General features: G+C 29.4%; 1 non-coding gene across 1 annotated transcript; it reads right to left on the reverse strand.

Moving 5' to 3' along the window:
• Nucleotides 1–6,030: 6,030 nt before the first annotated feature.
• Nucleotides 6,031–6,137, reverse strand: LOC139856366 (small nucleolar RNA R71). Its single transcript, XR_011761852.1, has one exon. It is a non-coding gene; the product is annotated as a small nucleolar RNA R71 (small nucleolar RNA).
• Nucleotides 6,138–6,404: the final 267 nt, after the last annotated feature.

The raw sequence follows: 6,404 nt of genomic DNA on the forward strand, positions 1-6,404 counted from the left end.
CAGCGTATATTTTTTTAGTTGGGCCGTGAACTGATATGGGCCAAGTTATGTTGTTTTTTGGGCCGATATATTAAATTGCTATTGGACCGGAAGTTGTTAATTAGGCCTAGATGAAATTATTGGACCAAATTAGAAAGGATGTGGTAACGAGTAGGATGAGTAATAGATTTGATGATAACGATAGGTACTCGAATAATGAGACTCGAAATGATAAATGATACATAATTATGATGATGATGTTAGGATGATTATGATGAGGGTTTATGATGAACTAAGATAATGATGATGGTATTGCTCAAGGATGAAGATAAAGTCGATAATACATGATTTTATGTTAATGATACGCGATAATTGATGATGATGATCGCGTTTAGTAAAATGATTTATGACAATGAGATGATTTTGTGATTTGGATGATGTTAGAAATTGATGATGAATGAGGATTAAGTGATGATTAGTATAACTTATATTATGATTTTTGTTGATGAAGAATGATGATGATGATAAAGTTTACTTTTAAATTTAAGAAGAAAAAAAAAACACAGTTAAATACGGGTTATATATTATGGGAATGGAAATTGAAACACAAAAACGTGTTAGATCAGAGGGTTAGGGATGTTATCGGGTTAGCAGGACGTCGCGGGTTCAAAACCCGGACTTGGGCATTTTTAAGGGATACTTCTTTGAGGTAGTTTACTTATTTATCATTATCATTATTATTATTATTATTATTATTATTATTATTATTATTATTATTATTATTATTATTATTATTATTATTATTATTATTATTGAAATGTTTTTTTTATATAAAAACATTATTATTTTTAATATCATTATTATTAATTTACCTTTTTATTAAAAACTATCATTTTTATTATCATTACTATTTTAATCATCATTATTATTTTAATTACCATTTTTATTATTATTTTTATAACAAATAAATATTATACTTATATTACATATAATTATATACTAAACATATTAACATTATAAATATTACAAATAACAAATTATTGATAAAATACTAATATACATATTAAGATATTTACATGTATAAATATTAATCATTTTAAATATATACAAATTAAGTACATATAACATATAAACTAAGATATAATATATAATATATATAAATTTGTTCGATTACCTGAGCTGTTTTAATTTGTTCAAGTCTCATTCAAACTTCAATTTATCATAACTAATGAACCGTAAACACCCAAAATGCATACCATACATCATTGGAAAGGTAATTTAACGAGGAATACAACTAAACACATTTCATCCATCAAATTCATCATTTATAAAAATCGAAATCCAATCGAATGCTCATTTAATGCTCATCATAAATACTTCAAGTTCATAAATGCATATTGATGATTCGGGAATTTAATGCACACATATAATACACCGTTATATATATATATATATATATATATATATATATATATATATATATATATATATATATATATATATATATATATATATATATATATATATATATAATATACATTAATGATATAGGTTCGTGAATCCGAGATCAACCCTACACTTGTTAAATGTCGTCATATGTATTTTTACTACAAAATACAGTATGGTGAGTTTCATTTGTTCCTTTTTAATTGCTTTTGCAATATATATTTTTGGGCTGAGAATACATGCGCTGCTTTTATAAATGTTTACGAAATATACACAAGTACTTAAAAATATATTCTACGTTGAGTTGTACCACTGGCATACTTCCCTGTAGCTTGGTAACTACTATTTACATGTGGTATTGTAAACGCGAATCCTGTTGATAGATCTATCGGGCCTGAAAACCCCAACCGGACTGGACGACCAGTATTCAACGGTTGCACAGTACTTCGTTTCGTGACTACACTTGGTACGGTGTAGTGAGATTTCATAATAAAGGGAATATGCGACGTTGATTAAATGTTAAGTATGGTTACCAAGTGCTCAACCACTTAGAATGCTTTACATACACTTGCGAGTGTATTATGTTTATGATTATGAAATCTTGTGGTCTATTAATATATTGAAATGATTGTTATGATAAACCTATGAACTCACCAACCTTTTGGTTGACACTTTTAAGCATGTATATTCTCAGGTATGAAAGAAACCTTCCGCTGTGCATTAGCTCATTTTAAGGACATTACTTGAAGTCGAACATCGCAATGGGACCAAATGTTGATGACTTCGTCCAGGTGGATAAGGACGGGTTGTTAGAAAAGTACAATCCAAGTGGTTCAAATTATTGATGAGAAACGTCTAAAAATTACAAGAGTACAAGCCGTGAAACGCAAAGTACAAGATATTAAATCATACGAAAAGGCGTTCGAAAATCCGGAAACGAGACATGAACCAACTTTCAGCGCGCGACGCAACGGACCAAAAATTACAAGTCAACTATGCACAAGAATATAATATAATATATAATTAATTATATATATTATTATATATTATAATTATACGCAGCCCACGTTTTGAATTTGATCTATGAGCTGGAATCCAGACCTCCGCACTCGCGGAGCTCTGATGAAGAAAACCTCCGCACTCGCGGAGCTCAACAGTTAAATGTGGGCCTATAAAAGGCCGCACATTCTGATCGATTAAACATACCTTTTTCTATCTATCTATCTACGATATATTTATATTTATATTTTGTAATTTTAATTTTAATTTAAGTTTAATATTAATAAGGTTATAGTGGCAATGTTTTAAGTTAGTAAGTCGAAACTCTGTCCGTGTAACGCTACGCTATTAATACTCATTGTAAGTTATGTTCAACCTTTTTAAATTAATGTCTCGTAGCTAAGTTATTATTATGCTTATTTAAGCCGAAGTAATCGTGATGTTGGGCTAAATAATAAAGACGGGGTTATTGGGGTTTGTACCATAATTGGGGTTTGGACAAAAGAACGACACTTGTGGAAATTAGACTATGGGCTATTAATATGTTTTATATTAACTAAACGATACCTTGTTAATTTAATATTAAAGGATACAAATTGACGTATCTATAAATAACCACATACGTTTAATCGGGTACGATGGGCGGGATATCTATAAATACCAATAATTGTTCATTTTACCGGACACGGGGATGGATTAATAGTCAATGGACTCGTTGAAACAGGGGTGGATTACATTCAAGGGTAATTGGTGTAATTGTTAACAAAGTATTGAAACCTTGGATTACACGCAGTCGATAACCTGGTGTATTCATTAAACAAAGTATTAAGACCTTGTTACAGTTCGAATCCCCAATTAGTTGGAATATTTGACTTCGGGTATAAGGAAAATTTGACAAAGACTCTCGCACTTTATATTTATGACTGATGGACTATTATGGACAAAACCGTATGGACATATCGAATAATCCAGGACAAAGGACAATTAACCTATGGTAATAAATTAAAATCAACACGTTGAACATCATGATTACGGAAGTTTAAATAAGCATAATTCCTTTATTTTATATCTTATTGCATTTTTAATTATCGTACTTTTTAATTATCGCAATTTTATTTATCGTCATTTTATTTATCGCACTTTAAATTATCGCAATTTTATTATCGTCATCTACTTTATGCTTTAAATTAAGTCATTTATATATTTAATATTTTACATTAGGTTTTAATTGCGACTTAAGACATAAAATCGACAAACCGTTCATTAAACGGTAAAACCCCCTTTTTATAATAATAATACTACTTATATATATATATATATATATATATATATATATATATATATATATATATATGTATATATATATATATATATATTATATATATATTTATATACAAATATAGTTTAAAATAAAATATAGCGTTAAACTTGGCTAGCTCCCTGCGGAACGAACCGGACTTACTAAAAACTACACTACTCTACGATTAGGTACACTGCCTATAAGTGTTGTAGCAAGGTTTAGGTATATCCCATTCAATAAATAAATAAATAACTTGTATAAAATTGTATCGTATTTAATAGTATTTCGCAATAAAAATATAACTATTTCGTATACACCTAGCATAACACCAAGTATTTTTGGCGCCGCTGCCGGGGAAAATTCAAGGCCGAAGCGAAACGCTATATAAAAAAAAAGATTTTTTATTAATTTTTAATCTATTTTGTAAAAATATAAGTTTTAAATATTAAAAAAAATATAAAAACATAAAAAAATTCTATTTAGGTGTTTTAATTAAAAAGTTTATTTTTTTTAGAATTATAAAAATCTAATAAGTAATCGTTAAAATATAAGTTTTATTTAAGTTATATTTTTTAAAAAAAACAAACAAAACAGAAAATTAAAATTTAAAAATAAAATAAATAAAAAAACCGAACTTGCGTAATTTGAGCCTGCATCTCATCTGAATCTGCATCCTCCGCACTCGCGGAGTTATTGGTCAAAAGACATCCGCACTCGCGGAGCCGTCTGACACGCCTGACCTGGTACCTCATTTATTACGAAATTAGGGTTAAAAATTAATTATTATTAATTATAATTAGGGTTTAGTAATTTAATATAATTAGTTTTAGTTTTAATTAAATTTGTAATATTAAGTGTTTTTAGTTTTATTAATTTTTAAAATTAATACTTTTATAAAATAATAACATAAAAATAATATTTTTATAAAAATTGTATTTTTTTATAACTTTAGTTTTATTTTTAAATTTTGTATCTTTTTAATCGTTTAATTGTAATTTGTATTTTTATCGTTCGTAATTAGTTTTAAGTTAGTTTTTACAGTAGTTTATTTTTATTATTAGATTTCTAAGATTTTCCGTAAAATCCCTTAAGTACTTTTTCTTTAGACTAAGATTTAGGTGCTTTAGAATTTTGCGACGCCGTTTTAAGATTTTAGTACTTTTTAAGTTATTTCCATTTTGGATATAGAATTCCTTTTAGGCTTTAATACCTTTAGACGTAAGTTTTAATATTTAGTTTTTAGACTTTTAAGTTTCGACGCTTTATTTTCTTATTTTTATTTTTCGACCTTTTATTTTTCGACGTTTTTCGACGCACTCTTTTTCTTTCTTATTTCTCGACACTCTAGTTTTTAGGACATAGATTTTTATTTCAAAATTTCGACAAAAAATTATTTTAAGCGGTTAAATTGATAGACATCCAAAATTTTCTGATTCGTAGTAATAGTTGGATTTGTTAGTGGCGAGTCGTGGTCTTTCGATTTAAAGGGTCCTGGCTACCTGCTGCATCTATTGGCTATTCGAAACATGGGCAAAATTAAAAAAGTCTATTAATTTGATAACTTATATAATTTTTATCTTTATAACTAATAGGATATTCAGTGAATGCACCGAGCAAAACGTTCACCACCTTTTATACGTTCACCACCTGTAACTCGATCAAAACATCTAGCCAACATTGTCGCCGTTGATTTTTCTTTAGAATCGTCATCTAGTCGACCAAGTACTCCAATTCAAATTTCCGATAATCCATTTTTTGAACCCGACCTCACAATTGAGAAATCGGAGGATATTCAGAGACAATTCAGAGATCCTGAACAACTAATCATTCCTCCTGAACCACAAATCACTCATCCAGAGATTGTCGAGGAAGGAACCATTAAATCAGAATCCTCTAGTGATTCAGATTCAACAAATTCAATCATGGAAAATCTGGAACCTCTAAGTATGGAAGACCGAATAAGGGCTAAACGCACTGGCCAAGGTCACGCAATTACTCAACCAGACATTAATGCACCAGATTATGAAATCAAAGGACAAATCTTACACATGGTAACTAATCAATGCCAATTTAGTGGTGCACCGAAAGAAGATCCAAATGAACATCTTCGCACCTTTAAAAGGATCTGTACTCTATTTAAAATAAGAGAAGTTGAGGATGAACAGATCTATCTCATGTTATTTCCCTGGAATTTAAAGGGATAAGCCAAAGATTGGTTAGAATCATTACCTGAAGGGGCGATTGATACATGGGATGTTTTAGTTGAAATTTTTCTTAAACAATTCTTTCCAGCATCTAAAGCTGTGAGACTTCAATGGGAAATAGTTACGTTCACACAAAAGCCATATGAAACTTTATATGAGGCATGGACAAGATTTGAAAAGTTGTTAAGAGGATGTCCGCAACATGGTTTAGGCACTAATCAAATAGTACAAATATTCTACCAAGGATGCAACATCACTACACGAAAAGACATCGACATAGCAGCTAGTGGTTCCATTATGAAGAAAACCGCAACTGAAGCTTACAAAATTATTGATAACACTGCTTCCCACTCACATGAGTGGCATCAAGAAAAAGATATCGTTAGATCATCTAAAGCGGCTAGAGCCGATTCTAGCCATGACTTTGATTCCATGTCCGCAAAGATAGATGCTTTCGAGAGACGAATGGAAAAGAT

This window comes from Rutidosis leptorrhynchoides, chromosome 6 (assembly GCF_046630445.1).
Source record: "Rutidosis leptorrhynchoides isolate AG116_Rl617_1_P2 chromosome 6, CSIRO_AGI_Rlap_v1, whole genome shotgun sequence".
NCBI lineage: Eukaryota > Viridiplantae > Streptophyta > Magnoliopsida > Asterales > Asteraceae > Rutidosis > Rutidosis leptorrhynchoides.